A 9,729-nucleotide genomic window follows, 5' to 3' on the forward strand; every position below is an offset into this window, starting at 1 on the left:
CAAGGTGTACTGCTTTTGTCTTAAAACAGACAAAAACAGCCACATAGCCTTTCATGAAAAGGCCCAGCAAAATGACACCTTTGATACTGAAGGTCTGAGCGAAATTGCAGCGCTCCGGGGGAAGTGCTGCCCTAATCTGTGTTCGCATTTTCTGCTTATGCATAGTGCATATCTTGCACATGAAAATGCATTTCTTTATTTTGGGCTTAAGACCGGGAATATAGAACTCTTGACGGACTATCTGTTGCATGAGGCGATGTTCGATGGATATAATGAAGGAAGAGTGTGGTAGATGGAGACTTCTGTGGTATGATTATCGGGTGGCGTTCATTGTATGCTAAGCTTGAGTTTGCAAGCCGACCATTCGCTCTAAGAAGACCTTTCGTGTCTAGGAAAGGATTTAGAACTAAGAGTGAACTTTCTATCAATGGGATTTGATTCTCTCAGTAATGTTAATTTGCGACTGAAGTAGCGCATTTGAGTTGATGCGATAAGAGCGACCTTTGCTCCTTTAATTTTAAGTTTGAGCCGTTCTACGAATTTGAACATATAGGCGACTACTCTGAGTGCCCTTGGGAACGATGAGAACCGTTCAAGAATATCATTATCATCCAGTGTGGTATGATAAGTGGCAATTTTTCGACCTTCTGGGGCAATTATGTTGCGCATAGGCGATTGTGGCCAAGAATTGGGAGATTCTGTTAACCATCGGGGGCCATTCCGCCAGAGGGTGGTCGTGGCGAGATGCAGAGGTTTGCATCCTCTTGTCCCTAGATCAGCAGGATTGTCAGCACTAGCTACGTGTCGCCAAGTGGCTGATCCTACTAGGGCAGGTATTGAAGACGTTCTGTTAGAAATATACGTTTTCCACGCATGGGGTGGTTTTTCTAACCAAGCTAGAACTATTTCGGAATCGGACCAGAGATATAATTTATTTATCGCCATGTTTAAATGGGTCTGCACCACGGATACTAATTTGGCTAGTAGCAGTGCGCCACAGAGATCAAGTTGTGGTAGACTTAGCGTTTTCAGAGGAGTAACTTTCGCTTTTGCTACTAGTAAGTGACTTGTAGTTGCTATATCGCTTTATGTGCGCACATAGATAGTGGCACAATATGCCTTTTCAGAGGCGTCACAAAAGCCGTGTAGTTCGACTTTGTATTCAGGGGAATAGTGTACCCACCGTGGTATTTGTATCTAAGAAATGTCGTTCAGATTATTAGCAAACTGGGACCATTTTTCTAAGCGAAGAGGTTTCACTTGTTCGTCCCAATCGGTTCCGTCTAGCCACAATTCTTGAATCAGGATTTTTGCTTGTATCATAATTGGTCTTCTGCCAATTCGTGTAGTGTACGAATGGCTAGGTATGGGGCACAGTTTACGCCAAAGGTAACTGTTTTTAATTTAAAGTCGCGTAGTGGACTATTGGGAGATTTTCGGAAAATAATTCGCTGAAAATCTTGATCATCTTTATGTATGACTATCTGTCGATACATTTTTTGGCCTTTTGGTATATTTTTTAAAATATTTGGGTGATTAGCTGTGATCTTTTTTAAAGGGAACCCTGCGGTGCTGAGAGCACTTATTACTTATGATAACGACACGTATGCGTGTGGAAGGCTGTGGCTTCCAGACAGAATATCGTCCACATATGTTTGTGTTTTTAACACTTGTGTTGCCAGAGGAAATTCTGACTTTGTGTCTTCTCCCAATTCGTGTAGTGTACGAATGGCTAGGTATGGGGCACAGTTTACTCCTAAGGTAACTGTTAATTTAAAGTCGCGTAGTGGATTATTGGGAGATTTTCGGAAAATAATTCGCTGAAAATCGTGATCATCTTTATGTATGACTATATGTCGATAAATTTTTTCGACGTCCCCATTGTATACGTATTTGCAAGTACGCCAATTTAATATGAGGAGCATTAAATCTGGTTGAAGTGTGGGTCCCGTGAATAGAATATCATAGAGGGAATTCCCCGAGCTAGTGGTTCTTGAGGTATTGAAAACAACTCTGACTTTTGTGGTTTTTTTCTCAGGCTTTACTACTGCGGAATGAGTATTACTTTCCTTCTATGATTTTTTCGCATGGGCTTATTTCCTCCATGTGGTCTAAATGGAGCTATTCTTCTAAGACCCCATCATATTCTTCTTTGAGCTCACCTTTTCTAAGTAGGTTTTTTCCATGCTTAGAAACTGCAGTATGGCAGAGGTGCGGGAGTGACCTAAGGCGAGTGTGTCAGAAAATTGTTGTTTCGAAGTAGTCGTACGACGTGCCGACCATTTTCTGATCTAATGGTTGTGGCTTTGTAAAAGTCTTCACAATACTAATACTGATCTTCTGGTGTTGTAATCGATATGGGAGAGAGTTCTTCTAACTCCCAAAATTTCCTTAATTGTTTATTAAGGTATTTATTGGATATTTCCTCAACTTCAGTTGTCAAGGTGTTAACTGTTTCTGTAACTGGTCCACTTAGTATCCAACCGAATATAGTATTTTGAGCTAGAAGGGTGTTTGATATTTTTTCAACACCTTCTAGTATAATTTGTGGTATAAGGTCGCTGCCTTATAGAATATCTATTGGAACTGGGGTGTTGCAGTTGGGATCTGCTAGATTCAGATCTTCAGTTGTGAAACTTTATCCAAATGATTGCTCTTTATTTGGTAGTTAGGAAGCTTGTTTGTCAGTTGTGGTAAGACTATAGCTTCTGCTAGAATGCGCTTAACCGCTTGGAGGGAAATTAGGGTAATGGGGCAGATTTTATTAGAGTTCTGCATAACTCTTCCACCCATTCCATTTTTCAAATTTTGCTTGTTTCTTTGGCAGTTTTAGTTTATTTTGTGCCTTAGACGCTATGAAGGATCGTTGTGATCCTTGGTTTATTAAGGCTCTAGGCTTGAACAGTTCTCCTCGGTGTTCGATGGAGACGACTGCTGTGGGTAGTAATACCATACTTTGATTTCGCTATGTAGCGCTTGGGTCTTTGGTGACTTTGAGCAACATGGTGTCTCTGGGCTAATTTCGTGGTTTTGTGTTTCGGGAGTTGCTGTTGCAAATAAACCCGTGGTTCTTTTTGTGCTAATGTAAGCATTATTTTTGGGTGGCATAAGAGGTTTGTTAAAATGCAACATTGGGTGGTGTCATTTTTGACAATAAACGCAGTTGAATTTGCTTTCGTAATTATTTATATTACACATGTGTGTGTTTTTTTTTTTTTTTTTTTTTTTTTTTTTTGTTGCGGAGGGGGAATCTTTCATAGATAGTGTCAAAAGCACACAGCATGCACGATTCATACTGCGCGCTAAGGTACACCTCTTTCGGGACCACGCCTACAAAGTATTTTACTATGCTAGACTTGCGTAGCAGTACACCTACGTACTAAACCCTTAACTCCGACTGCAGTTCACTGGACCCACGGGACTGCCGCTAGGCATTGCTTCGCAGGACCAGACTCAGCCAAAATTGGCTCTTCGTCAGCGATTTTTTAATCTACTCCTCGCTAGCTCTTCTTTTTTCGCTACTTCGTTGCATTTCGTTTCTCCTTAGTTCCTGGAGGGCAATTGCGGACCATGTTTTTACTTTATTCCACACGATTTTACACTGTATCATGTGGTGCACAATATTTTCTGGAGTTACGCGTTCTTTTATAAGAGTCTCTATTTCCGCTCTCTCTACTTCATACTTTGGACAAGTAAAGAAAATATGCTGAACACTTTCTCTCCCGTCACCGCAGAAGGAACAATCGGTTCCGTCATCGTGGCCGTATTTGAAGAGGTATTCTCTGAAACAACCGTGTCCGGTTAGAAATTGCGTCAGGTAAAAATCCGTCTCACCGTGTTTTCTTTCCACCCAAGTTTTCACGTTTCCGATTAACTTCTACGTCCATCTCCCTTTTTCCGTCATGTCCCAGCGGCTCTGCCATTCATTTATACTTTTCAGCCTTTCTTCGTTACGCTCTTCTGTTGTTAACCATCTTCCAATGTCTCTGGATTTGTCGTAAGCTCTTTTAATTTCCATTGCCATTATATCGGGCGGTATCATGCCCGCTATGACTCCGGATGCTTCATGCGATACGGTGCGGAATGCCCTAATCACCCTGATTGCAGTTAGCCTAGTAACGGATTTTGCTTTCTTATCATATGTTTTAATCTGCATTGCTGGTCCCCAAATGGGCGCCGCATACAATAGCACAGACTGACTTACTTTAGCCAGGAGTGCTCGCTTGTTCTGGCTTGGTCCGCCGATATTGGCCATCATTCTAGATATGGCCCCTGTTACTCGCGCCGCTTTTTCGCATGCTTTTTCGATGTGCGTCTTGTAGCTCAGACGTGTGTCTATTACAACGCCGAGATACTTCAGTGACTGTTTTGTAGGTATGTTATACCCGTCGATATTAAGGGTTATATTTTCTACTTTTTTCCTACTTGTTATTAGAACTGCTTCAGTTTTCTGTCCTGCTAATTGGAGCTTATTTGCCGTGAGCCAGTTTTTTATCTTTAAAGCAGCGTCTTCACATAATCTTTGTATTTGACTCAGCTCCTTTCCTACGACGGTTACTGCAATATCGTCCGCGTATCCTATAATTTGGACTCCCGTTGGTAGTGGAAGTCTCAACACTCCGTCATAGAGTACGTTCCACAACAAGGGACCTAAAACCGAGCCCTGCGGTACCCCACCCGTCACCCTGTACTCTTTGGGTCCCTCGTCAGTGTCATAGAATAACAGTCTGTTCGACAAGTATTTAGAGACCACTCGTAGCAAATAGCACGGCGTTCTTTTGTGTTCGAGGGCGCTCATTATATGTGGCCAGTAAGCAGAGTTAAACGCGTTTTTAATGTCAAACGTTACTACCGCACAGTATTCTTTTGTACCGTACATCCATCTCTTTCCTGCTATAGCGCTACTCGCTACGTTGGTCACTTTTTTAATCGCATCGATGGTTGACATGTGCTTACGGAAACCATATTGGTTTTGTGAGAGTCCTGTGTGTTCTTGTTCCAAGTGATTCTCTAGTCTTACATAGATAATTCTTTCAAAAATCTTGCCAAGTGTATCCAGTATGCAGAGAGGTCGGTACGAACTTGGTTCACCAGCCGGTTTATTTGGCTTCTGCAGAAGAACTAATCGCTGTCTCTTCCATATTTTCGGAAAGACGCCTTCTTGTAAACAGCGTGTAAAGAGCTCTGAAAAGGTGCTCACTTTGTGTTTAATAGCAATTTTCAGTGCCTTATTGGGAATTCCATCTAGACCTGGTGTTTTGGTATTTCCAAACCTTTCTGCAGCTTGCGTCACTTCCTCATCAGTGACCACTGGGGTATTTAAGACCGCAGCCGTGTATGCTAGTAGTGGTCGTTCGTTCGTTTGAGTGGGGAAAAGGGTCTCCACAACATTTTTCAATAACGCGGGACAAGTAGGTGCTTGCCCTTTATTACCTTTGATTTTTGTCATTACCACTTTGTAAGCATCGCCCCACGGGTTTTTGTCAGCGTTCTCGCAGAGCTCTCTGAAGCAGGAGAGTTTGCTCTTTTTAATTGCTTTCTTGAGGGCGAGTCGTTTCTTTTTGAAACAATCGTGCAGGTTGGTGTATTCTGGTGATCTCCGCCTCCTCTGACAATTTCGCCTGGCTTTGTTGCATTCGCTTCTTAGGATGTCGATTTCCCCATTCCACCAGTATGCTGGTTTTCTGTGGTGGCCCTGTTTCTTTCTACACATAGCGGCGTCGCATGCTTTCCTGATATGTTTCACCAGTATCCTTGCTTGTCGTTCTGTATCTTCTACGATTGGAAGATTGTCATCCAACAAAAGTCGAAAAAGATCTTCGTCGAGAGTTGCTACTTTCCATCCCATATTCTGCAATTTCCTGAATTGCGTATGTTCTTTACTCTTGGTGTTTCCGATCACCATAGTAATAGCCATGTGGTCACTATGCGTATACAAATCAGATACTTTCCAGTATGTTGATCGCACCAATGGGCTGCTGGCAAACGTGATGTCTATCACAGAACATCGACCATTCTTTTCAAAGGTGTTTCTGTTTCCCGTATTTAGGAGCACCACCTCAAGCACTGAGAAGGCCTTAAGCAAAGCATCCCCTCGTTTGTTGGTACTTATACTGCCCCATTCTACTGCCCATGCGTTAAAATCGCCAGCTATTATGTTCTTCGTGGTTGTCAGGACTTCGCGTACTAGGCCGTCCAGTATCTTCTCAAAATCGCTTTGCGGAACACTCGGTGGTATATAACAACTATAAAAGTTGATTCCACGGATTTTGGCTCGTGTGTAATAGGCCCTTCCCAACAGTGGTTTGTCTTGAAGAACACTGCCTCCACAGGACCATATGGCGGCTTTGTTCGTTGTGTCAGTGACCCAGTTTGCGCTGTCTAGATTTTTGTACTGTTCACTCAGTATCGCTACGTCCACTTTCTCCTCATAAACCGTCTGCTTAAGCAATTCTTGCGCAGCTTCGCAATGATTCAAGTTCAGCTGTATGATCTTCATTTCGTGTACTTTCTATATGCTTCTTGGTATAAGGGGCATTTCTTACTACCTATTTGGTGGTTTGAGTTTTCCCTTCCCTTGTTTTTGCATACACTACAAGAAGGGGTTTTGACGCAGGCCGATGCGAAGTGTCCCTGTACGCCACATCTTAGACAGCACCGGCTCCTATCGTCCGGATTGCTACATACTCCTGCCAGGTGTCCATACTCCAAGCATCTAAAGCACCTTTTTAAATTCGGTTTCTCTCTTATCCTACATACTACCCAGCCTATCCTGATTTTGTGCATATCTAGCAATATTCGTGCTTCCAACGCGGGGAGGCTTACCACCGCTATTTGTGTGCCGGCATACGCTGCCCGCAGACTTTTGATTGCGCTCACGTCAAAACTACTCAATTTTTCCACTTGATTCCGTATAGCTTCCGAGATATCATTTTTGGTGGTAATTTCATCTAGGTCCCGAATTTCTACTGCGATTTCGTGAGTAAGCGCTTTAATTTGTGCCTGATCTCCAAGCAGTTTACTTATCTCACTTTTAAATTCGGTCGTACTTTGCATTTGCGTTTCTTTCAATTCCAGTAGTATTTCTCCTTTGGCCGTCTTCCTAATGCGTGATACATTTTCCCCTAGTTTCTGCAGTTTTTCCTCGTTTCTGACTGTCATTAGGATGTCCCTGTATGACATATCTCCGGAGCGCGCTATGACTATAGCATCAGGCCGTGTTGGCGGCTTACGCGTGATCTTCTTTGTGTTTTGTGGTTTGCGCTTCACGTTTACCCAGCCTTCTTCCGTTTCCGTCCGTACTCTGGACTTATCAACGATATTTTCTGCTGTATGCTTGATAGCTTCATCTTTTAAGACCTCTTCATGTGACGTTTTGTTTTTTTTTTGGCGGTGTTCTACGCTTCTCTTGATTTTCGTCCCTGGGCCTCTTTGGTGTTGTTTCCGTAGTTGCGGATTCGAGGAGTACATTCCGTCTAATTTCCTTCTTTCCTGTGTGTTCTAAAGCTTTGGCATACAACTTTGATATAGAGCTGAGGATGTCTCTCATATTATTGTTAATTGACCGCTGCGGAGGACGCATCGTTTCTGTCAGCTTCTTTATAGCATTACCTAGCTGCAACATGTAGTTGTCATGTGCCATTTTGGGTTGAGGTGTGCTATCTTCTAATACTGGTGGTGACGACTTTGCACGTGTCGGCTTATTTACCATAAGAATCTGTGTTGGCGATCGCGCTATTCTTGATGCTCGCTTGAAAGGATCTATTTCCGTACTTGGGGCTCTCACCGTCGGGTCTATCTCTGCAACAAAGTTTTCAACGCCACTATTCATTGTAGCCGTAATTTCATTTGTGTTGTTATTATTGGTTGCGTTAATTATATTGGTTCTCGTTTTATTACAAAAAAATGTGGAACGCTTCACGATTTTGCGTGTCATCCTTGCGCAGGGGCCATGCTAATCTTCTCTGTATCGTTCCAATTTTAGTATATGTTCTGCCGAAGCAAGAACATATGTGTGTGGGACAAGCAGTTTGTACACATTTCACATACCCCTTACACATTTCACATACTGATTGCCATTTATTGGCTTGGTTTGACATGAAGGAGTGACTTTTATTAACGTGTCTATTGCATTGGATATTATTGCTGGTTGAGGTTTAAACAAGTTTTTACTTGACTCATGTTGATATAATAACTAGTTAGATTTATATTTTTTCTGTCCATTCGCTCAGCTATCTCGTATTGAGCAGTGAGGAATGTTTTCATTTGCTGTCATGTGGGCATTACTCTTCTATCCACTAGTGATTGTTCCCAACGTAGTAACGCATCCTTAGGGAGTTTTTCTGCATAAATCGTTACTCGTTTACAGTTCGCAAAAAGACCATTTAAACAAGGACAATGCTTTTTGGAATACGGTTATTTTCGCGGATGAGAGCAAGTTTAATCTTTTTGCGTCAGATGGTAAAGCATACGTATGGCGAAAACCAAATACTGAGCTCCAAACAAAAAATTTACACGCAACAGTAAAACACGGTGGCGGTCATGTAATGGTTTGGGGTGTATGTCATCTGCAGGCGTTGGTAGATTGGAGTTTATAGACTCCACTATGAATAAAGAAGTGTACCTAGACTTACTGAAGCAAATTTCCTTCAAAGTGCAGAAGACCTGGGTATACGTGACACTTTTCGCTTCTACCAGGACAACGACCCTAAACATAAATCTGGTCTTGTACAAACTTGGCTCATTTGGAATTGTCCACACCTCATCCAAACACCTGCACAGTCACCAGATTTGAACGTTATTGAAAATGTATGGCACATTCTGGAAATTAATATTAGAAAACACCACATTTCTAGCGTCCAAACTCTAAAAGCGGCTTTGAAGGAAGAGTGGGGTAAAATATCGCCAAATTATACAAAAAAATTGGTGGAATCAATGCAAAACCGCATGAAAGCTGTAATCGAGCAAAAAGACTTTTCCACAAAATATTGAAATTTTATTTTTGTTTACTTTTTAGTAAGAATTTTTATACCACACGAAATAAGCTGTGACCCATGAATTATGAGTGTTTTTGGTTTTTGTTTAATAAAATATTGAATTTGAATACTTTCGTAAATTTGTTTACATGTTTTGTATTTAAAACTAAATTATCAATATAATTGCATCATTCGTTCATTTAGTTCAGAGCAAAAAATATTAATTTCATATGAGTATTATCAAAATTGTTGCTTACACGAAATAAGCTGTGAGCCACTGTATATAGTTTTGCAATGTTTTTTTTTTCATATTTATTGTTATTAATAAGTATTTTTGTTATTAATAAGAAATATGATTAAATATGATTTTCATTCTAAAACAAGAAAATTATAACGATGTATTTGAAGACGATTGGGAATGTTTCGTCATGGAGGAAAATTCATCCTCCGACTGTTGTGCCAAAGACACCTTCTTTACCCACTCTAGCGTTGAAATCGCCAATCTCGATTTTAACATCGTGGCGGGGGCAGCGCTCATTGCTGCGTTCGAGGCGCTCATAGAAAGTATCTTTGGTCACATCCTCTTTCTCTTCCGTTCGAGATTGGATGCAAATAAGCGATATGTTGAAGAACCTCGATTTTACCGGGGTGAATGCCAGGACTCAGCGATGGAGTCTCTCTCCCACTACAAATCCCAAATTTGCGATCTTTTACATCTACGCTGTGGTCGACGGAATTCCTCATAGCTATACCC

At 41.6% G+C, this 9,729-nt stretch overlaps 1 non-coding gene across 1 annotated transcript; it reads right to left on the reverse strand.

Moving 5' to 3' along the window:
• Positions 1-7,901: 7,901 nt before the first annotated feature.
• Positions 7,902-8,008, reverse strand: LOC114804830 (U6 spliceosomal RNA). Its single transcript, XR_003752948.1, has one exon. It is a non-coding gene; the product is annotated as a U6 spliceosomal RNA (small nuclear RNA).
• Positions 8,009-9,729: the final 1,721 nt, after the last annotated feature.

This window comes from Zeugodacus cucurbitae, chromosome 3 (assembly GCF_028554725.1).
Source record: "Zeugodacus cucurbitae isolate PBARC_wt_2022May chromosome 3, idZeuCucr1.2, whole genome shotgun sequence".
In the NCBI taxonomy this organism is placed as follows: Eukaryota; Metazoa; Arthropoda; class Insecta; order Diptera; family Tephritidae; genus Zeugodacus; species Zeugodacus cucurbitae.